Here is a 24,282-nt window from a genome sequence, read left to right on the forward strand (position 1 = left end):
GCAGATGGAAGACAGGTATCTCTCTCTCTCTTTCCCCCTCCCTCCTTTTATCTCTGCCTTTGAAATAAATAAATCCTTTTTTAAAAAAGTGTACCTATACAACCACTCTATTTTTCACTTCCAAAATAATATTCAATAAATTACATGAGACAGCACTATTCTAAAATAGGTTTTATGCCAGGTGATTTTTCCCTAATGTAGGCCAATGTAAGAGCACGTTTCAGTGGGCGAGGCTAAGCTGTGATGTTCAATAGACAAAGACAAAGACTCTCTGGAGAAAGCTACTATATATCAGTGTATCTACTGATCTATCCTTACACACAAATATACACATTTTTCACATTCTTGATGTTTGGCTATAGCAACCAACATAGCATGTGACAGTAAGAGGCACAAGACGATGAATTGCCTTTAGAATCCAGACAGGGAGTGGAATTGGGCGATGCTGGAGTATGCAGCAGTGACGGGCGGGGGCGGTTGGTTTTGCACATTTCTGGTGCTGAATTGCTATTTGGATTAAACCAGGAAGAAGATTAAGCACCTTAGGCACCATATCACTCCTTTCCATGCCTTTTGACAATTGCCAATCTTAAGCTCTTAAAAATGTCCCGTGGTGTTGATGATACTGTCAAGCAGCATTGTTGTCCAGGCTAAGGATTTCTTTACCCAATTCACTGTAGCAAAAATTTAGAGAACCTATCCAAGGACTCCACTAAGACAAGGGAATACCAGGATACATGCACCTGTACTTTTAATATTTCATTTATTTGAGAGGTAGAGTTACAGACAGAGACAGAAAGAAAGGTATCCCATGTGCTGGTTCACTCCCCAAATGGCTGCAATGGCCAGAACTGGGCTGATCCGGAGCCAGGAGCCAGGAGATTTTTCTGGGTCTCCCACAAGAGTACAAGGGCCCAAGCACTGAACCATCATCCACTGCTTTCCCAGGCCATAGCAGAGAGCTGGATCAGAAGAGGATTAGCAGGGACATGAGCCAGCACCCATGTGGGATGCCAGTGCTGCAGGTGGAAGCTTAGCCTACTACACCACAGTACTGGCCTTGCACCTGTGCTTTAAAAAACTTAAAAATGAAAACCAACTCACTGACACCCACTGGCTATTTACACTTACCCAACGTGAAGTTTAAACATAAACATTCAGACTATAGAAGTCACTGCCTAATAACAGGTGGATTCGCAAGGATTCCTGTCTAAAACAGAATTGTATACAGACAACAGGATGATACGAGGGCATTAAAATAAATCCTCCAAGATTGAACAACTCAAAGAACTTTTTTTTAACGATTCTTTTACTTGTCTGTTCTCTCACAACTCAGAGACGTCCATGCTTAACAGACTTTCCTCAACCTTTGTTGACCAAGCACTTGATTTGGAAAAAGGGCTACCCCCTCCCCCAAGTGGCCCAGAGCTAGTGGTGGGTGTGCAGAAGGAGCCGCAGCCTTGGCCTGGTGGTGCCGGCAGTGAAAGCGAGGCGCTGCGTCTCCTCCAGCCCCCCACACAGCCGCCCTGCAGGATTACTCGCTGCACGTACAGCGGCCTCTCCTCTCTGCCTGGTCATCTATGCCCTCTGCAGGAGGACCTGCCTTTGGTTCTCTTGTATGGAGAGCTGACTGCTACGCCCTTCGGTGTTTACAAAGTCAGAGCTTGCTCCAGTGACACTATAAACCTTATCTGTAAGTAGCCCACACAGTCCCATCTGTTTAAAGCTTAGGATCTAGCTTCCTGATACTCAACGTCAACAAAAAAACATTTCTCTCTACACTGAGAGACTCTGATATCTGGAAGGCTTTCAAATTTGGGGGGTAATGCTGATATGAATATTAATATTCTGGTTTTCATTCATGTAAAGCCCTTTCATATACAGTTAATCACCACCTGGTTTTCCCTGTATTCAGGACCTTTGCCCTCAATCCTCTATTTTTACTTGACCCCTGCCATTTATGTGAATACTTAACCCCGAGTTCACATACTTTACTCTCCAAAGTCTCACATTAATGGTACTCAGAGAAGATAAACTTAATCTAACTATGATGTCTAGGGACAAGGCCTTGGGAAGTGGTTGGACTAGAATTAGGCCACTAGGCTGGGAGCCTGGGACTGAACCCTGGTGGCTCTCTAAGGATGCAGAATGAGCTCACAGACACAGACAAGCATGCACCCTCCCGCCATGATGTGCAGCCATCCAGCAGGCCCTCAGGACCGCCCGTACCACGCTGTCTGTGCGTCGTACCTCCAGAACCACGACCCCAAATCAACCTCTTCTCTCTACCTCAGGTGTTTCATCACAGCGACGCAGAGCTGACTACCAATCCTCCACACTGAAAAGGAAACATTTGGAGCAGGTGAGGTTAAAGAATAGAAGTTACCATGAAAAATAACAGGTTCCAGATCCAATTTTCTGCCCCTTACTGTGTGGCATTGAAAAGCCATTTCATGGGCTGGTGCTGTGGCGCAGCGGGTTAACGCCCCGGCCTGAAGTGCCAGTATCCCATATGGGCGCCGGTTAGAGAGCCAGCTGCTCCACTTCCGATCCAGCTCTCTGCTATGGCCTGCGGAAGCAGTGGAGGATGGCCCAAGTCCGTGGGCCCCTGCACCCACGTGGGAGACCCAGAGGAGGTTCCTGGCTTCGGATTGGTGCAGCTGCGGCCACTGCGGCCAGTTGGGGAGTGAACCAGTGGACGGAAGACCTCTTTTTTTTTTTTTTTTTTTTTTTTTTTTTGACAGGCAGAGTGGACAGTGAGAGAGAGAGACAGAGAGAAAGGTCTTCCTTTGCCATTGGTTCACCCTCCAATGGCCGCCGCAGCCGGCGCACTGCAGCTGGCGCACCGCGCTGATCCGATGGCAGGAGCCAGGAGCCAGGTGCTTTTCCTGGTCTCCCATGGGGTGCAGGGCCCAAGCACCTGGGCCATCCTCCACTGCACTCCCTGGCCACAGCAGAGAGCTGGCCTGGAAGAGGGGCAACCGGGACAGAATCCGGCACCCCAACCGGGACTAGAACCTAGTGTGCCGGCGCCGCAAGGCGGAGGATTAGCCTAGTGAGCCGCGGCACCGGCTGACCTCTCTCTCTTTATCTGCCTCTCCTCTCTCTGTGTAACTCTTTCAAATAAATAAATAAAATCTTTTTAAAAAAAGCAAAGAAAAGCCATTTCAGGGCCAGCGCTGTAGCATAGTAGGCTAAGCATCTGCCTGTGGAGACAGCATCCCATATGGGCACCAGGTTCATGTCCCAGCCACTCGTCTTCTGATCCAGCTCAGCTTATGGCCTGTGAAAGCAGATGATGATCCAAATATCTTGGGCCCGTGGACCCGCGTGGGAGACCCTGAAGAAGCTCCTGGCTCCACATCGACCCAGCTCCGGCCACTGCAGCCATTTGTGGAGCAAACCAGCAGTTGGAAGACCTTTTTCTCTGTCTCGCCCTCTCTCCGTCTATACCTCTGCCTCTCAAGTAAATAAATAAAAATCCAGACAGACAGAAGGCAGGGAGGGAGAGAGGGAGGAAGGAGGAAGAGCCACTTCACTTCCGTGGGCTTTGGCATCCCCATCTTCTGCAAAACACAGAGGCCGGCCCTCATGAGGCCTGTGGTTCCTCTCAGCTCTGAGAAGCGGCTTACTCAAAGCTCGCCCTTCTTTGTTAGTGCTGACTGCTTTTTAAGCCTTACTCTTTACTTTTATTTCCTACTGCATATTTTGTGATTCTCCATGGTCATGCAAAGGTTGTTCAGAGAGCTCATGAGAATGGGCATTAACTTTTTTTTTTTTTTTTTTGGACAGGCAGAGTGGACAGTGAGAGAGAGAGAGAGAAAGGTCTTCCTTTGCCGTTGGTTCACCCTCCAATGGCCGCCACGGCCAGCGCACTGCGGCAGGCGTGCCACGCTGATCCGATGGCAGGAGCCAGGAGCCAGGTGCTTTTCCTGGTCTCCCATGGGGTGCAGGGCCCAAGCACTTGGGCCATCCTCCACTGCACTCCCTGGCCACAGCAGAGAGCTGGCCTGGAAGAGGGGCAACTGGGACAGAATCTGGCGCCCCGACCGGGACTAGAACCCAGTGTGCCAGCGCCGCAAGGCGGAGGATTAGCCTAGTGAGCCACGGCGCCAGCCTGGCATTAACTTTTAACTGCCGTTCTCCATGAGCTTTTGGAGGAACTTTCTATCTTTGGCTCTTTTGTATCTGCTGTGTTTTCTTCAGCCAAAATCAATGACTTTGCATATTAAACTTCTATGAAAGACAAAGTTATTACAGTCAAAATTTTGCATCCAAAAATTAGTTTTCTTTTGTTGTCCGTTCCCAAATTACAACTTAGATGGATTTTCACTCTAGATGTCTCAGTGTTCAGCGTCTCTTAACCAGTGATAACCATTAATACTTGGGGAAGGCAACGTGCTTTCCTCAGCCCACCAATGCAACTGGTAATCTCCTCTGGACCACCCTCAGACAAACATCTGGAACTGACGGTTGGCCCTTATTCCAGGCACCCACGATCCAGTCAGGTGGACATAAAATCAGCATCCCAAAGAAAGGAGATACAGTGGAGAGAGCAGGGGAAATAATTCAGTTTCCCAGGGACTAGTGTCAATCAATAAAGGGTCGACTGAGAATCAGGTTGCTCTTTGAGAAGACATAAGGGATGAGCCATGTTTGTAAAACTTTTGTATGACTTGGGAAAAGCCGATTGTTAGTTCTGACTAGTAAAGCAATCTAAGCTGGATAACGAGTTTCTGATTATCTCTTGGGTTCTGTTCTGACCAACCAGAAAGGTCCTGGAAGGCAGGGACCTCGACCTTCTCCCTTCTTCACTCACACATTCTCCAAAGGCGGCACTTTCAGAACAAATGCACTGTGATAGACTCTTTGATAAGGTGTAAAAATTCAACTAAAAATCAGTCCTTTTGGAAAGCATACCTAACACACTTTTTAAAAAGCTAATCTAAAGAAAATCTCTTTGTCTATTCTTAAGTATGACCAAGTTTTAAAAGTGAACTTAAGGTAGCCATTGATAGATGAATGGATACAGAAACTGTGGTACCTATAGGCACTGGAATATTATTAAGCCTTAAAAAGAAAGGCAGTCTGTTCTTTGCAGTGACATGGATGCAATCAGAGGGTATTAGGTTAAGGGCAGTTCGGCAAGCACAGAAAGCTAAAACGTACATGAGAAATCCAAAGCTGATTTCAAAGAAGCAGGGAACAGAAGAGCGGTCACCAGAGCCTGGAAAGAGCAGGGGGAAGGCAGGGAGAGTGGGTGGTCAACGGGCAGAGGCACAGAGGGACAGGAGGACTGACTTCTGTACCTGCAGTAGTTGACTACCATTTACTGGCTATTTCAGAGTACCTAATGGACAGGCTTTCGAACGTCTCCAACACAAAGAAATGTACCTCAGACTACAAATATGCCAGTTCCTCTGATCTGATCATCACATACTGTATCCAGGTACAAAATTCCACTCTCTACCCCCTTAAGTATGTTAATTACTCTGTGTAGTTAAAAGTATGGTATAAATGAAAGTGAACTAATTCTGCCTCTTGTTAAGTGTTCATGCTTAGGAATCAGAAAACCTTGTCTGGCTTTGTTACAGAAAATACCCTGCAGTTGTTCAGTCCTTCAAAACACCTCGTTAGATATAGTCAACAATGCTCTTAACATCTCTATCCTCACCTCAAAGCAATGGCTCTGACCTTGAACCAGAGTGCAAGTCGGCGTCATGGAGGCCAGGACCCAAGCACATGACTCCTACAACAGAATCCCAGGTCAGCTGTCTCTGCCTGTGGGTAACTGTTAACCACTGGATGTGTACAAGAAAAGTCCCTCCTTAATCTTCCAAACAGCCTGATTTGCACAGTCCTACTTGAAACTGATGGATGTGCACACAAGCAGCAACAGACTGGGGCTGTTCTTTTTTTGTAACTGACTGAAGTTACACAGCTTACACAGCTTGCCCAAACACCCTGTGCAACTGTACAAGGGCCTGCACTCAGAAAGCTCCTGTGCTTGGTTTGACACTCTGCTATCAGCAACATAAAATTCTCAGTAATTTTATTTATGAACTTGTGTTTTTAAGTGGAGTCTGGTGGGACACAGGGCATGTTGAGAGCAGAGATGCACGCAATTCAATTCCACCGTTCCTTGCCTCCCCACCTGCAGATGGAGTTCACCATCTTCCAAGAACACAGAGTCCCAGGGGGCCCACAGAGCAGGAGAATTCAGCAGGACTTAAAGCCAGTGCAAGGGGGCATTAACCCCCACAACCACAGCAGAAGCAGAGCCACAAGAGGCCACTCTTCCCTCCTGAACCACAACTTATTTCTAACAGAGAGAGAAGACTAAGCTGTTCCAGAAATATAAAGGCTCTAGAAGCCCCATCACCTGCTTTCTTAATTCTGCTACTTATCCAACCACTTATGCCAAAAACGTGGGCATAGAAGGAAAGGGACAGATGGACAGGGAAGCCAACAGGCCTTTGTCTTTAAGTCCTTCCTCACCAGGGAGCCAGAGGTACGGACCGTTGGGTTGAACGTGTATAAGTCAAGAAGTGAAATAAAAACAGTGGAGAGTCGTTTTGTACAGTATTTCCACTCTGCTGATAAGAAGGAAAATACACATATATTATATATAATATATATATAAATACATATGTGAGCTACAAAATACAAATCTGTGTAATTCCAGTAATTCCAAAACAAAAGTGATTTTTGCACTTAATACAAGTTACATTTGCTCTTCTATTTGTACTAACTGGCATTCCACAACATAAAGATGTATGGTAAAATACATATCAATAATTAAAATTCCAATTTTTCTTTTGAATGGCATTAAACAGCTAATTTTAAAAAATTTAAGAAGCCGAGAGAAAGACTGCAAAGGAAAAGAAAAGGCATCCTAAAGGTACCTTTAGCAGCAACTTTCCCCTTGTTTGTTATACAAGGGTACCATATTTTCATTTAGCACTGGGTGCTGCAAATGACACAGCCAGCCAGCAAGTGGGTAAAACTGAGAGTGATGTTAATAAAGTCCAACTTGAAGCAATGACAGAAAAACATTAAATGACTATTACTGCAAGCAATTATAGAAAAAGGTGTTCTAATACTCATTCTGAAATAACACATACTATAACTTTCTAAAGTATCTGCATCGTTTCAACAAGGCACTTTAATTTATTTCCCATTCATTTGGCTGTGGCTTCCCTGGTTACTGATGTCTGCAGTATCAAGGAGTCTTCCACTAGGGGGCAGCAGCTACCGCCCGTCAAACTTTCAGGTTTCCAAAGCAGTATCAAGGGAACCCTGACTTGAGGGAGACCCTGAGAAAATACAGATACTCATCACTTAACAAGTTTGCTTTTTAACTTTATTTTCATTCCTTTGCCATGTTGTTTTTGAAAGAGAATTAGCCACTTACTCCAAGGGCTTAAGGAATGACTTTGCCCCCCCTCCCCAAAAGAAATAGAATTGAATATATTTCATCTGCTCATTTCCAAAGATCATTTCTAATGCAACAGAGTCACGGTGCCATTCAGGAAGTTCACAGAGAGGCATGTATTTAGCCCAATGGTTAAGACACCCCCAGGCCACGCAGGAGTTCCTGCTGATGAGGCTGGGAGGTGGCCGTGATGGCTCGCACGATTGCATTCCTACAACCCACAGGAGAGGCCCAGGTTGCATTCCCAGCTCCTAGCTTCCGGCCATGACACATCGCAGTTACTGTGGGCATTTGGAGAGCCATCGGTCTGCCTGCCTCTCATTTTTTTTTTTTAATTTTTAAGTTATTTGTGGAAAACGTAATTAAATGATGTTTCTTTTGATGCAAAAATATTTTGAGAGCCACACAGTTCTTTCATAAAATATACTGTCCCGAAACTTTATGAAATGTCCTTTTATAGCTGTATAGACCTCGTTAAACTTAGTTTCTCTGTTCAGTCTAGTAGTAATTGGTCATTATTATCTGATGAGAATTTGACCAAAAGGAACAACTCGTTTCACTAAGGCCACCAGGCATCTATCAAGTGATAACAATTTTCTCATTCATGAAGAGTGAGACTTTTGGAGAGATAATACCACATTAGGGATTAGGGAGCCAGTACAAAATCCACACTTGGCTCATGTAATGTGACTTGAGTCACTCAGGATTCAGAATGTCCTAAATATGAACCAGAATCTGAAAGTCTAGACTTGACAAGAATCTGTTTGCAAAGATAGGTATATTTGCAAGGTCACGGAAAGTTATTCCGTCAAAGCAAAGAACAGCATTGCACTACAGATGACTTGCAATGTTCCATTTTCCAAATACAAATTTTATAAAAAAAATAATAGCCTCAAAGTTCCATGGAATGATGTGCTAGAAAGCCACTGTGAATTCCATCCAGAGTCTCTGGTAAGACTTAATAAAATTCCTTCTATTCCAGTTTACCACAAACCTCCAGGATGGTGGTTCGCAGTGGAGCCAATTCCACCCACTAGGGGCATGTGGGAGTTTGCAAGGATCTTTCTGGTAGTTCCAAGGATAAGAAGCAATTTCCATGTAATACAGTGAGGAAATAAAATAGCAAGAAAACAAATAATCAGATTAAAAAGTGAACAAAGGACCTGGGCAGACATTTCTCAAATGAAGACACACAAATCTAATGGGCTGATGAAAAACTGCTCTGTATCACTAATCATCATGCAAAGGCAGATTAAAACCACAATGAGGTGCCACCACACACCTGCAAGGATGGTGGTTAGGAAAAACACCAGCACCACAAGGATGCGGAGGGAGAGAACTCTTGTGCACTGGTGGTAAGAACGTCAATTCTTAGAGCCACTAAGGAAACCAGTATGATGGGGCCTCAGAAAACCAGAGATAGGTCTACCTTAATCCAGCCATCTCACTACTGAGTATATATCCAAAGGGAATGAAATCAATATATCAGAGAGCTGTACTTCTGTGTTTACCACAGCACTGTTTACAACAAGCCAAGATACAGAATCAATTTGAAGTATCCATCAACAGATGAATACATGAAGAAAACGTGGTGTAAATACACAATGGAGGAGCTGGCGCTGTGGCGCAGCGGGTTAAAGCCCCAGCCTGCAGTGCTAGCATCCCATATGGGTGCTGGTTCTAGTTCCAGCTGCTCCACTTCCGATCCAGCTCTCTGCTATGGCCTGGGAAACCAGAAGATGGCCCAAGTCCTTGGGCCCCAGCACCCGCGTGGGAGAGCTAGAAGAAGCGCCTGCCTCCTGACTTCGGATTGGCTCAGCTCCGGCCATTGTAGCCATCTGGGGAATGAACCTGCGGATGGAAGACCTCTCTCTCTGTCTCTACCTTTCTCTGTAACTCTTTCAAGTAAATAAAGATAAATCTTTAAAACACACACACATACACACACACCCACACACACAATGGAATATTATTCAGCCTTTTTTTAATGAAATTTTTTTATTTAGTAAATATAAATTTCCAAAGTACAGTTAATGGATTACAATGGCTTCCCCCCCCCATAATTTCCCTCCCACTCACACCCCTCCCATCTCCCGCTCCCTCTCCCATTCCGTTCACATCAAGATTCATTTTCAATTATCTTTATATACAGAAGATCGATTTAGTATATATTAAGTAAAGATTACATCAGTTTGCACCCACACAGAAACACAAAGTGTAAAATACTGTTTCAGTACTAGTTATAGCATTACTTCACATTGGACAACACACTAAGGACAGATCCCACATGAGGAGTAAGTACACAGTGACTCCTATTGTTGACTTAACAATTTGACACTCTTGTTTATGGCGTCAGTAATCTCCCTAGGCTCTAGTCATGAGTTGCCAAAGCTATGGAAGCCTTTTGAGTTCACCAACTTCGATCTTATTCTGACAGGGTCATAGTCAAAGTGGAAGTTCTCTCCTCCCTTCAGAGAAAGGTACCTCCTTCTTTGATGGCCCCGTTCTTTCCACTGGGATCTCACTCGCGGAGATCTTCCATTTAGGTCTTTTTTTTTTTTTTTTTTTCCAGAGTGTCTTGGCTTTCCATGCCTAAAATACTCTCATGGACTCTTCAGCCATATCCGAATGCCTTAAGGGCTGATTCTGAGGACAGAGTGCTATTTAGGACATCTGCCATTCTATGAGTCTGCTGTGTATCCCGCTTCCCTTTTTGATTCTATCACTCAGTACTAGCAGACACTAGTCTTGTTTGTGTGATCCCTTTGACTCTTAGACCTATCAGTGTGATCAATTGTGAACTGAAATTGATCACTTGGACTATGAGATGGCATTGGTACATGCCACCTTGATGGGATTGTATTATTATTCAGCCTTTAAAAAGAAGGGATTCTGTCATTTGTGATGGCACGGATGAATCTGGAGGACATTATACTACATGAAATAAGTCAACCTAAGTGGAAGAAAAAAAGAAAGAATTAAAAACAATGTAAAGAAATGTCAGCCACAGAAAGACAAATACCATAGGATCTCACTTAAGTGTAGAATTTTTAAAAGTCAAACTCACAGAGGCTAGAACGGTGCTTAGCAGAGGCTCGGGCTGGGCGGCAGTGGGGAGATGCTGGTCACAGAGCACCAGGTTCCAGCCAGACAGCAGAGGTAAGGTTCTGAGATGCACTGCGTAGCAGGATGACTATGGGTAAAGTACTGCATATTGCAAATGCATTACTACTTCGAAATGGCTAAAAGGAAACCTGAAATGTTTCACCACAAAAAATTAGTGAGGTGATGGGTATGCTAAAAAGCTTGGTTTAACTACTCCACATTGTGGACATATATCAACACATTTTTTATCATGATTTATCTGTTAAAAATCCTAATTTTCAAAATATGGTAGGAAGTCAAATATGTTAAAAATCTCACAGTTCAACCCAAAGCAATGAACAATTATTGTCCCATGTCACTTACAACATTGAATACCACATCTATTTCACATACAAGTGCAAAATATTTTTAGCATTGTTTTAGTAAAACTGAGTGTTCAGGTGAGTTGAGGGAAGAGCGTGTTTATTTCACTGAGATCTTTACAAAGCTTTGTCAACCCCTCTTTGGTGCTGATGTCACTAGCAGCATTTCCACAAATGACATTGAGTCACTTCAATTTGTTTATCACTCTTGATTCACAGGCATTCTAAGTGTACATTTAAATATACCTTCTTAGTCTTCATTCAAAACATCAGATATAGGGGTCAGAGCTGTGGTATAGCAGGTAAAGTCGCCAACCGCAGCACCAGCATTGCATACAGACAGTGGTTCAAGAGCCAGCTTCTCCACTTCCGATCCAGCTCCCTACAAATGTGCCTGGGAAAGCAGTGGAAGATGCCCCAAGTGCTTGGACACCAAGCACTCACATGGAGACAGGGATGAAGCTCCTGGCTCCTTGCTTCAGTTTTGCCCAGACCTGGCCATTGCAGACACTTAAGAGAGTGAGCCAGTGCAAGAAAAGTATCTCTCTCTGCCTCTCCCTCTCGTAACTCTGCCTTTCAAATAAATAAACCTTTCAAGAAAATTGTCAAATATAAAAAAATTCAAAGATTTTCCAGTATTTTTTAAATTCAAATATATTATCAATCTAAGCATGTGACTACTTTATTATGCATTACAGTATAGCAACATATGTACATTTCCATAGAGAAATGTATACACAACACATAAACATGCACAAGTGCACTTCAAAGACGTGGTAGACAATGGAATTAAAATGTAAGTCTCTTTGGCTGCAAAAAAAACTGAAATCCATGCATAGTTTTTTAGATGCATTTTTTTCATGAATTTTTGAAGACCTTCTAATCTACAGCCTTTTAATTCTGCTTTTAACCAAAGTGTAGGTATATTATTTTTAATGTATATTATAGACTATATTTTCTATGAATTTCATTTAAGGCTACCAAAGAAGCCTATTACAATATTTTTTATAAAAAGGGGTTTGGGGTCAGCTTCGTGGCACAGTAGGTTAATCCTCCGCCTGCAGCTCCGGCATCCCATATGGGCACCAGTTCTAGTCCTGGCTGCCCCTCTTCAGTCCAGATCTCTGCTGTGGCCTGGGAAAGCAGTGGAAGATGGCCCAGGTCCTTGAGCCCCTGCACCTGCATGGGAGACCTGGAGGAGGCACCTGGCTCCTGGCTTCAGATCGGCGCAGCTCTGGCCATTGCGGCCATCTGGGGAGTGAACCAATGGAGGGAAGACTTTTCTCTCTGTCTCTACCTCTCACTGTATGTAACTCTACATCTCAAATAAATATATAAAATCTTTTAAAAAATAAAAAGGGGGGTTGGAGCAGTGCTTAGCCTCATGGTTAACATACAGCAGAGCACTTAGGTTCAACAACTGCCAGCTCCAGATCCTGACTCCAGCATTCTGCCAACACAGACCTCGGGAGGCAGCAGCCATGGCTCCAGGAATTCAGTCCCTACCACCCAGGGGGAGAGCTGAATCTAGTTCCCAGCTCCAGTCTTCAGCCCTAGCTCCCACCTGGTGCTTGCAGGCATTGATAAGTGAACCAGCAGAGGGGAGCTGTCTCTGTGTGTCTATGTGTATGTCTCTGTTTCTCTCTGTGTGTTTCCCTCTCAATTTTTTTTTAATTATAAAAAGGGAGCTTTTTATTTTTTAAGATTTATCATTTATTTTCAAAGTCAGTTGCAGAACAAGAGTGAGAGAGAGAGAAATCTTCCATTTGCTGATTCACTCCCCAGATGGCTGCCACAGCTAGCACTGGCCCAGGCTGAAGCCAGAAGCCAGGACCCCGGAGTTTCATCCAGACCTCCCATGTGAGTGACAGGGGCCCAAGCACCTGGGCCATCCTCTACTGCTTTCCCAGGTCATCAACAGGAAGCTAGATTGGAAGTGGAGTAGCCAGGATGTGAACTGGCACTCATATGGGATGCCAGAATCACTGGCAGTGGCTTCATCCACTATGCTACAACTCCAGCCAGGAAAACAGGGGCCTTTCAGTTTCCTAGGTCTGAGAGCTAAGGTTTTAGGGGTTCTCCTGCCACGTGTGGGTCCCTACCCTTTCCCCCCTCCCAGACCCCTGCTACTTGAACAGCAGGAAATGGCAACAGAAAGTTATCATTAGCTAGGGCCATGGGGTAAATGTGTTTCTGATCAATAATTTTCTTAAAAGTCAGTTGTAAGCTGAGTATTCTGATATGATATAAACACAGATATTTATAGATATTTATACAGACTTTGTCATAAGTACCTATTAATCAGTTATTTCTTCTTAAGTACCCACTAGGATCAAGGCATTTTGCTGTTAAACAGATAATGTCTAAATATTACCAAAGTCATTGCTAAACTAAAGAAAATCTCTTTCTAGGGAAAACTGGTATTACAACATGCAAAAAAAGCAACTGACAGAGCGAAACTTTCAACCGGATAGTTCAGAAGCATTCAAGGTGTACTCCAACCATACTGGGCAGTGTAGATCCCAATAAGCCAAATCTGAGTTGATATGCAAGGGAAAAAAATGCTAAAGATTAAAAGATATATAAAGTACACATTAGAGGGGGATTAAGCAACTTATTTAAAAATCTCTTCCAATATGAAAAAAATAATGGTGAGACGCTCTTTATTTCTAACCTAAATACACCTATTTTTTTAAGAATCAGAATTGCATGGCTGTTAAATTAATGTGATCTTAAAAACTGTTTGTAATCATGGGGCTGGCGCTGTGGTATAGTGGGCCAAGTCTCCACTTGTGGCACTGGCATCCGATATGGCTGCCAGTTTATGTCCCGGCTGCTCCTCTTCCAATCCAACTCTCTGCTATGGCCTGGGAAACCAACAGAAGATGGCCCAACTCCTTGGGCCCCTGCACCCACATGGCAGACCCAGAAGCAGCTCTGGGTCCTAGCTTTGGATCGGCTCAGCTCCGGCCATTGTGGCCATGTGGGGAATAAACCAGCAGATGGAAGACCTCTCTCGGTCTCTCCCTCTCTCTGTAACTCTCTCAAATAAGTAAGTAAAATCTTTAACCAAAAAAAGAAAAACTGTTTGCAATCAGTCTTCTTAGTAAGTTTTTTAAATAGAAAGAAATGACCCTCTGCTATTTTTTCAAATAATTAAATGTTACTATGGAGGCCCCTGCACACTGTTGGTAACAGCAAAGGCAAAACAGCCTGGTGAGGGTTGGCGGCCTGAACAGGAGCCAAGTTGCTTAACTTCTCAGCACCCAGGTAATGGTAGACTTCCCTCACAAATTCAGTGAATCAGTATACATACATGCGTAGAACAGTGCATTGTTTTCATAGGTAGAGGCACACATCACTCTCCTGTCTCCTTTCTGAATCAAACACATTAACATCACTCAGGGGAAAAACTGTCTAATGGAGACACAGTCCTAACCGGACAGTTTTAACACCCACCAGTTAAGCAAGTGACAGGGGCTAAAGTCTGGCCACACTGGGGCGGGTAAGAAGATCAGGGACACGTCTCCCGGAGGGCCCCAGCATACAATGGAAACGCTGCTCCCAAGAGAGGTGCAGTGAAGCAGGGGCACACGGCCACGGGCCCGACAGAAGCCACCCCGTCTTCCCTCCTTCTCATCTTTCCACACCGCTGCGTGACCACCGATCTCAGCCAGAAAGACGAGCACATACAGGGAGGTCTCACATTCTGTCACCTGATCCTTGTAACATCACACAAGGATGCTACCCTCATGAAAACTGTCCCCTTAGTCAGACAAGACAACATAAATATAGAGAAGCAACTTGCTTAAGGTCACAGCAACCAAGACGCCTCATTTCAAATCCACGCTCTCAATCCCAGTGCTAGGCTGCCTCCTAAGCAAATCACAAGTAATGTTTGTTTAGGGCTTTAACTTTCACTCAACACTCTATGGCGCATCTTATCCCATAACCACTCCCATTACTGAGATAAGGAAACAGAAAGATGGAGTGATTTTCCCAGGTGTACACAGCTAGGGGGGCAGCCCAGGACTGCCAACCCCAGGTCTTTTGTAGCGAGGTGAATTTTACAAGAAGAACCTGCAAGAAGACCTGTACTGAGCACGAAGCTTAGGGCGGCAGAGCACCGGGGTCAGGCACTCAGCCTGTTTTTGCCTTTGTTTTTGTCTTTGCAGATGGTGCTGCTGCATGAGCCCTTGCAGGCCTTCTCACAAAATCTTAGGCAACAGGGATCTCCAACAGCAAAGGTTCTCACAAACACCAAGAAAGTGCACGGTGCCTCTCCTGCTTCTGGGCAGATCGCTGATGAAGACACTGAGGAAACTGCTGTGGATAGCTTGCTGACAAGCGCTGCAGGCAGGTTCTGCGAGTGTCCAGGAGGAGGAGTTGTCCTCACACACAGGCAGCTCCTGGGGCTAAAGCCCCTTCCAGTGGGAACAGATGTGGGGGTGGAGACAGTGAACAAGATTTCAGCCCTACAAGGGCCTAGGCTCATGTGTGTATGTCTTCACTTAGTTAACAAAAAAATATAATGATAATAAAAAATCAAATCAAATAATTTAAATACAGAAAAAGCTCCTCAAATAAGAATATAAGGGAAAAACATTTTTGTGCAGCCAGACAATGTGTGTGTTTTAAGTTCAGTGTAATTACAAAAGAGTCAGAAAGTTAAAAAAAAAAACCATAAAGGCTACAAAGGAAAAAGGTTACAGTAAGATGAGGCCAATTTATTACTGAAGAAAGGAGCAAAGTTGAAGAATTCAGTGTGCCCTGAGCGTCCAGTGTTTGTAAAGGCGGCAGCAGGGACCAGCAGTACCCTTGGCGTTCACATTCACAGACTCGCCCACAGCCAGGCTTGCGGGCCTGTAAGCTCCGTTCCTAATATGCGTCTTCCACAGGTGTCACTTACTGTTACACCATACCTTTACTGCACCTTTTCTATGATCAGATACACAGACACTGCATGTTACAACAGCTGACACTCTTCAACATGGTACCACGCAGTAAGGGCTCAGAGCAACAGGCTATACCGCACAGCTGGGATGTGTGGAAGGCTAGACCTTCCCGGTTTGCCTAAGTACATTCTGCAACGTCCACGCAATCATCAAACCACCTGAACAATGCACTTCTCGGGGCCGGCGCCGTGGCATAGTAGGTAAAGCCACTGTCTGCAGTGGTTTGAATCCCAGCTGCTCCACTTCCAATCCAGCTCTCTGCTATGGCCTGGGAAAGCAGCAGAAGATGGCCCCAGTCCTTGGGCCTCTGCACACATGTGGGAGACCCAAAAGAAGTTCCTGGTTCCCAGCTTTGAATCGGCATAGCTCTGGCCATTGCAGCCAACTGAGGAGTAAACCAGCGGTTGGAAGACCAACCTCTCTGTCTGTCTGTCTCTCTCTCTCTTTCCTCTGTGTAACTCGGACTTTCAAAAAAAAATAAGTAAACATTTCAAAAAAATGCATTTCTCAGAACACATTCTGCTACTAGGTGACAAAGCAGGGCTGTACAACTACCTGTGGATCTCGTGGATTTAGATTCTGCACTCACACATTCCGGATACATGCCTTTCATTGGATGTGCAGGATCTGTATAATCCGGATATGTCTTCTCTTTAACAGTGAATACTGGAGAGAGCACATTTGGATTTAAGCAATATCCTTAAAATAGTATGTCAAGAATACTCGGCTCCACTTGGAAGTACTCCCAGGTTTAATAAATAAATACTTTGTCCTAGATGCCAAGACCCACAGAGAGATCAAAGAGAACCTGCCATCCTCCTCGGAATGGACTGAATGTTTACACCCCACCCCCACACTCATGTGATGAAATCTAAGCCCCAATAAGATGGTGTGAAGAAGTGGGATTTGGAAGACAGCCGGGTCATGAGGGTAGAGACCCCAGGATTGGGACCATGACCTTAGGAGAAGAGCCCAGAGACGCCGATCAGCCTCTTCCCACTGTGTGTGCCTCCAGGAGAAGTCAGCAGCCTGCAACCTGGAAGAGGCCTTCCCTAAGCACCCAACCCTGCTGGCACCCTGATGGACACTTCCAAGCTCCAGGAACTGTCAGAAATAAAGGTCTGCTGTTCAAGGCACTGCACCTAAGGAGCTGTGCTGCAGCAGGACAGGCCTCCTGCAGGACAGACATCTCTGCATGTGGGGAAAATATCATTTGCAGGCTTTTTTTTTTTTTTTTTTTTTTTTTTTTTTACTTTCATCCAGTCGGCTACTGGCATTATGGATTTCGGATGATCTGGCCATAGAAGGTAGCTCAGTCAATAGGAGATTGTGCAAGGTGAGGAATCCAGTGACTTGGATGGCTCTCTGCCCAGGCCCACTGCACTGAACCAGCCCGGAGACACTGTGTGGCTTGCTCTCCTGACACCGACAAGCACGACAAACAAGTTTTGAGAGCTGTCAATGTCTTCAATCAGAGGCCTCCACTACTAAAACCTCAGACTACAAGCGACTGAACCAATCCATCTAGAAGGTTGTCTTTTTTTTCCAGTTACAAAACATTTCATCAATTTATCTCTTTAGGCCCCCTTTTAAATTTCAGTTTTCTCTAGTTAATTTACAACCCATTTTTAATATATGTCCAGTCTATTATTCCCATGAGACTCAAGTTTCTCAACAATATTTTCCAACAATGAATGAAGTAAAAGGTAACATAATGCAGGCCAGGTATTTGGCACAGCAGTTAAGCCATCACCTGGGGGGTCATCGCTGAGACACAGCAGGTAAAGCTGCCAACTACAACACCGGCATCCTATATGGGTGCTAGTTCATATCCCAGCTGTTCCATTTCCAATACAGCTTCCTGCTAATACGCCTAGGAAAGCAGAGGAGACAGCCCAAGTGTTTGGGCCCCTGTCACCCAAATGACAGCTCCTGGCTTTGGCCTGGTCTAGCCCCAGCTGTTGTGGGCATTTGGAGGGTGAAGCAATGGATGAAAGATATCTATCCCTTCCCCCCCCCCCACAAATGAAATGTAGATCGATTGATAGATAAATTTAAGAGATAAGGCAACACTTTTCTCAACTGCATAAAATTGTCAATGCCACAACATTTTACTTATTTTCAATATTGAAAGTCTAAAAACTTTACAAGGGCCATTCATTTTATGACAAGATAGGTGGAGGAGTGAATTTTTAAAATATTTATGGAATGCCAGGCATGGTGCTGGGTACTGGGGATACTTGGATTCACGGGGACACCTGGATTAATAAAATCAACCAGGATCTAGTGATCCACGCCCGACATCAATACAATTTCCCCACCAGGAGCAGTAAATGTAATATGTCAGAACTATCATGGGTAGGGACTGCTGAGGACAACGCACAAGTAGAAATGAGGAGACAATGTTTTTGTCCTACTCTGACTCAGTTACTCTCTTTACTGTGCAAGCAGGAAATCACATATTCTCCACTGTGATGAGGAAGGATAGGCCAACGAACCTCAGGGGCCTTGGGCAGAAACTGTCAGTGTTCAGACAAATCACACCCACTCTACTGTAGACCCACATGAAGCAGAAAAAAAGTTTCCTGAAATGTGACCTGCAATGCTTGCTAACAGTGCTCTGGAGCTTGACAGATATAAACGTGGCCAATTCACCTAACGGCTGCCAAAATAATATATCCTCAGACTCTCAGCTCAACAACGGAAACCGTGAAGGTGGGGCGGTGAGCACTGAAAATCCCAGATGTCCTTTAGGCTGTGACACTCGGTCCTATGAAAAAGTCAGCACACCTGATTTCGCCACGACCAACTTTCCATGACAGGAATCCTAATATCTGAAAATCAGGCTCAGAAACCATGCTGGTTGCACAGCATCTGAGCCACGCTGATTTTCAGAGTGACCAGATCCACAGGCAGCCACTCCTTAGGTCTGAGAACCAGTTCCGGAACACAAGGCCATTGGGGATGCCTTGTTAGGCCAGTGGTAGGACGTGGTATCAGAGGTGAGGGAACCAAGCAGTGAGGATGCTGAAAACTACCACTGGTGGATGGAGTCGGGCAGCAGGTGCAGTGGGCTGAGTGCCCTATTTCTCCATCAGAAGAAGGTCAAGGTGGACACCTGGCTCCACACAGGGCAGGAAGTGCAGGCAGTCTGATTTCACAGCACAGAGGGCAAACCCTCCTGTTCTCACGTCCTCTCCCTGCCTCTCTTCCCAGCTCACTCTGTACTAGGCTTACTGGCCTCCTTACTCTTCAAGGACATGCTGCACAAGCTTCTAACTCAGGGCCCTTGCACTTGCTGTTTTCTGGGTCTGCAATGCTCTTTCCTTAGATCTGCTCAAGACTCCCTTTCTCACCTCCTTCAAGTCTTCACTGACATGTCACCTTCTGGGACAATCGTTAGCCTAAGAGTTCAGGCTCCCAAATCCCATTATCAAAGTACCTGGGTTCAAATCCCAGCTCTGACCCTGACTCCAGCATCCTGCTAGTGCACAACCCAGGAGGCAGCAGGTGATGGCTAAAGTACCTGGATCCCTGCCACCCACATGGGAGACCCAGATTGAGTTCCCGGCTTCTGGCTTCAGTTTGGCCCAGCCCTGGCCATTGTGGGCATTTGGGGAGTGAACCAGTGAAGAGAAGGTCTCTCCCTGACTCTAACTCACTGGCTTGCAAACAATTAAAATTAATTCATAAAAAGTAAAACAAAATGCCATCTTCCTACGAGACCTACTGTATTGGTTTTCAACTACAGCCATGATGAATTAGCATAAACTTATTGGCCTGGTATGTATAGGATGAATTCCCATACACTTCACACAGCGAAAAGCAGTGCAAGTTCATTATCTCATAACTCTGTAGGTTGGAGGGCCTCGGTGGGTCCCAGCAAACTGCAGTGAGGGAACGGCAGTCTGCATTTCTTTCTGAAGGCCACAGGGGGCGATCCCTCACTTCCTCATTCTGGCCATTGGCTGAACTCCAGCCTTGGGGTTGTAGGACGGAGGTCTGTTTCTGGGCCTCCCACCTCCATCTGCAAGCCAGCAATGACAGCTTGAGTTGTCCTAGCACTCCAAAGCTCCCCCTCTCCTCCTTCCGTCTCTTCTCACTGACCCAGGAAAGGCTCTCCACTTTTGAAGGACTCCTGGATTAGCTGGGCACACCTGGATAATCTGAGATCATCTCCCCATTTCCCATCTTGCAATTTTTCTTTCCTTTAAGGGAAACATATTCACAGGGCCACAGATTAGGGTGCGGGTAGGGAGCAAGGAGAGAGCACTGAACGTATTAAAAATAATGACAACTTAGTAGAGTCACCCAGCAAGAGAATCACTTTGGTTAAAAATACCACTCAGGATTATCCACTCTCTCCAGTGGTCTGAGTTTGCCCCCAGTTGCATGCAACATGTGACTTGTGGTGCTGGCTGTGTCAGCAATGATCTTTCCCATGCACAGGGCCATTTCTGAGGAAAATTCTCCTGTCCTCAACAAGTGATGAGTGGGGCTGCCATGGTGTACTCCAGCGAGCCTTTCTCTTGGTCACAGCTGATAATAGTAGAAAGGGAACTTTATTCAAGGGCTGTCAATCCAGTAATTCTTTGACTAGAGAACACAAGATATAACAGTAGGCAGGGGCCGATGTTGTGGCATCACAATTAAGCCACCACCTAGGACACTACCATCTCGTATGAGCAGCTGGGTAGAGTCCCAGCTGCTCCACTTCTGACCCAGCTCTCTGCTATGGCCTGGGAAAGCAGTGGAAGATCGCCCAACTCCTTGGGCCCCTGCACCTGCGTGGGAAGACCTGGAGGAAGCTCCTGGATCCTGGCTTTGGAACAGCACAGCTTGGGCCATTGGAGCCAATTAGGGAGTGAACCAGCAGATGGAAGACCTACCCCAAGGTACTTAGAGGGGCCAGCACCATGGCATAGCTGGTAAAGCAGGGCCAGCATCCCATATGGGCACCAGTTCGAGTCCTGGCTGCTCCAATTCCAATCCAGCTCTCTGCTATGGCCTGGGAAAGCAGTAGAAGATGGCCCAAGTCCTTGGACCCCTACACCCATGTGGTAGACCCAGAAAATGCTCCTGGCGTCGGATGGGTGCAGCTCTTGTCATTGTGGCCATCTGGGGAATGAACTGGTAGATGGAAGACCTCCCCTACCCCTCCTGCCTCTGCCTCTCTGTAACTCTGCCTTCAAATAACAAATAAATATTTTATTTAAAAAAAAAGGTACTTAGAGAATGGTATATTAAAGACACCCATTAGTTGTTAATTTGAGTTATCCATGTGAGAAAATCACGAGGGACAAGAGCCCTTCTCATCACTTAACTTCACTGGGTGCCTGGCAGCCCACGGCTGTCACCGGATCCCTTGAGTAAGGTGGGCTCCACAAGGCTTCTACACTGCAATCCTACTTCTTTTTTTCTTTCATACCCTTAACCTTTTGAAATGAGTCTTCAAGTCCTGTCCATACTCTAGAGGATGTTTTATTTACTCTTTATTTCAGAAAAAATTTTGAATTTATAGAGCAAATCTAAAATAGCATCAAAGACTCCCAAATACAGTTCACCCAGGTTCACCACAGATAGCAAGTTCCATATATGCTCTGTCAACATCCCTCTTGTTCCCTATCCATCTACATGTTACTGCTATTTATACTAGTAGATTCACTGGACCGTTGGAGAATAAGTTGCAGACATCATAACCTTTTATCCAAAGTACTTCATCCTGTATATCCTAGGAATACTTTCATCACCACAGTGCGATGGTCAATTTCAGGACACTTAACTTTAATATAATACTATTATCAACTACAAGCACATAGCCCGACACTTGCACTTGTCTGTGATGGGGAATCTCTTGCCTTACCTGTAAAACTGGACAGAACGTAAGGCGAGAGCTCACAGACGTTGGAGCATGGGCGGCGCAAGTCTGCAATCGATCCCTGAAGCAGGGAAACCTTAGAGGGAGCCCCATGATGGCCCTGGCACTCTGCTTGCAGACATCGTCCTGACTGCAGCGTAGTGATCTGGAATCTGAGCAGAGCACGAATATCCTGCCAAGCCCTGGAGGAAGAAATCAGAGGTTGGGGCAGCTGACGTGAGGGAATCTGCAAGGCGGGACCCGCTGAGATGGATGACGCGACATAATAACACAAACACGAGTACAATCGTGAGCTCACACTGATGCCTCGCACTCCGATTCTATAGCACAAAGCTTCCCCTCAGATTTCTGGTCCCTTCTAGAAAACCAGTCTGAGGACAGACAGGCAAGTTCATTTCCACTGTCAAGTAAGCCTGCCACTGGTGAGATGGGAAGAGGGGGAGCAAGAATCAGTGGTTTGAAACTCAGAAAGCTGATGGTATAAAACCAAAAAAAAAAAAAAAAATACAGTTAGTGAGAGAGAACAAGCATACATAGAAATTTAGGGGATGGACAGCCTGAGTTGTGCCTTCTAAAGTTCCAATTGTTATATTCTTTAACCAAAAGACCTAGTTACTTAGTTGTGGCTTATTTTAAAATTTATTCAAACTTACTTCACTCCTGTTTAGTTTGAGTCATTTCTTTGTTGTCTGATGTCTATCCATGTGGACTCTTTTCAAGAAGGGTTCATGGATCTGGTTTCCTTTGGTTCCAGGATTCTCACCCTTGGCCACATATCGCAATGACCCTGGGAGCGTCCGACAAACTACTGAACTCCATGCATCATCCTAGATCGATTCAATCAGGAGGTCCAAGGGGCAGGATCCATGCAATAGCATTCTCTCTAAAGATCCTTGATCATCCTTATGTACAAAGGAGCTTTGTAAGGGGGGGCGAGGGAAACCAAGAAAGCTGCCAGGTTCAAGGCAGCAGCCTGGGTTGAGAACCCCGCCTTAGTTCTTTCAGCTCTGAGAAGGTTAAATCTGTTGCATTTATGCGAGGGAAAGTGGTTGGCTGGGTGTGTAAACACTGCATTACAGCTTTCTTCGCTTCAGAACTGTATGGATCTGTGCAGTTCAATTTAACACGTACAGGATGCTCCTGTCCATCAGGTCCAAGTGCAGACTAGGATTCCACAGACCCGGGGTGGCAACTGAGATGGAGAATGTCTGAGGAGCACCGGAGCCAGGCCGACGCTGCCGGCTGCTGGGCCACAGTGGGAAGAGCGCAGCACAATCCCTGCTCCTCTGGCTTCTATGATGACCGCTAAGGCAGCATTTGGGGCAACCGGAGTGGCGGTTTCTTATTCCTGGATGCCATATAATTCTCCTCTTGCCTTTGAAGGTCAAATGCTGTAGGTCACATATGTTAAGAGAGTACAGAATAAAGATTCCAACACAGACAATGCATCTGCTTCTGAACCTTTAAAATAACTGGGGCGAGGCATGGTCCTGGCGCCTATGACAGCTGACACCACAAGGGTTCCAGCTCCTCCCGAGGCCCTCCCATCCTGGCTGGGACTCCAGGTTCTTATCTGCATAGTCATTAGAATTAAATGTCCATCCCTTGGTGTCATTAGAATGAGTTTGTTTCTTGCAGCCAAAATAAATTAAAACAATTAGAAACTACAAATTTTAAATGACATAGCATCAAAATAAAGACTCCATAGAATGCTGTGTCTAAAGCAACATGAAGGGCGGGCATTTGGCATAGCAGTGAAGCCAGAGCTGGGGATCTGGGGATGCCTGCGTCCCATTTGGGAGGAACTAGGTTTGAGTCCCAGCTTCACTCTCCAGCTTCCTACTAATACACACCCTGGGAGGCAGAAGGTAATGACTCATAGGAGTAAACGAATGGATGGGAGACATTCTCTCTCTCTTTCTCTTGCTCCACTCCCCTCCACTCCCTCCTCTTTTAAAATAAGTAGTTATTTAAAAATATTTATTTATTTGAGAGACAGAGCTACAGAGAGAGGGGGAAAGAAACAGAGGAGAGATCTTCCATTCACTTCCAACCAGCTCCCTGCTAACGCACACCCTGGGAGGCAGCTAAAGGTGGCCCACGTGCTGGTGCCCTGCACGCACATGCAAGACCCAGATGGAGCTCTTGGCTCCCAGCTTTGACTTGGTCCAACCCTAGCTATTGCTGGCACTTGGGGAGTGAGGCAGCAGAAGGAAGCTCGTTTTTCTCTCCCTGTCTCTGCCTTTCAAACTAAAACAAATAAATAAACCTTTTTTTTAATCTTTAATAAAAAATAATATTAAAATTAAGTAATCTGTGAAATTAAAACTAATGAAATTCTAAATAAGCAAAGGTTTAAAGTCAGTAGGGTAATAAGATATCAAATAAACTCAAACAGGATATGAAATACTAATTTAAAACATAAGGGTCAGATTAAAGATCAATATAAGATGATTTATACAGTTATTAAAATACTATCAAAATATTTAAAATAAACATTTAAAAAGTTACAGGAAACAAATGCCCTGAAACAGGTGAGAGGGCTTA

At 45.2% G+C, this 24,282-nt stretch overlaps 1 long non-coding RNA gene across 1 annotated transcript; it reads left to right on the plus strand.

Moving 5' to 3' along the window:
* The first annotated feature begins 21 nt into the window (after positions 1-21).
* Positions 22-23,383, plus strand: LOC103348966 (uncharacterized). Its single transcript, XR_011379035.1, has 3 exons — positions 22-2,362; positions 5,595-5,766; positions 6,161-23,383. It is a non-coding gene; the product is annotated as an uncharacterized lncRNA (long non-coding RNA).
* Positions 23,384-24,282: the final 899 nt, after the last annotated feature.

This window comes from Oryctolagus cuniculus, chromosome 9 (assembly GCF_964237555.1).
Source record: "Oryctolagus cuniculus chromosome 9, mOryCun1.1, whole genome shotgun sequence".
NCBI classification, from domain to species: Eukaryota; Metazoa; Chordata; class Mammalia; order Lagomorpha; family Leporidae; genus Oryctolagus; species Oryctolagus cuniculus.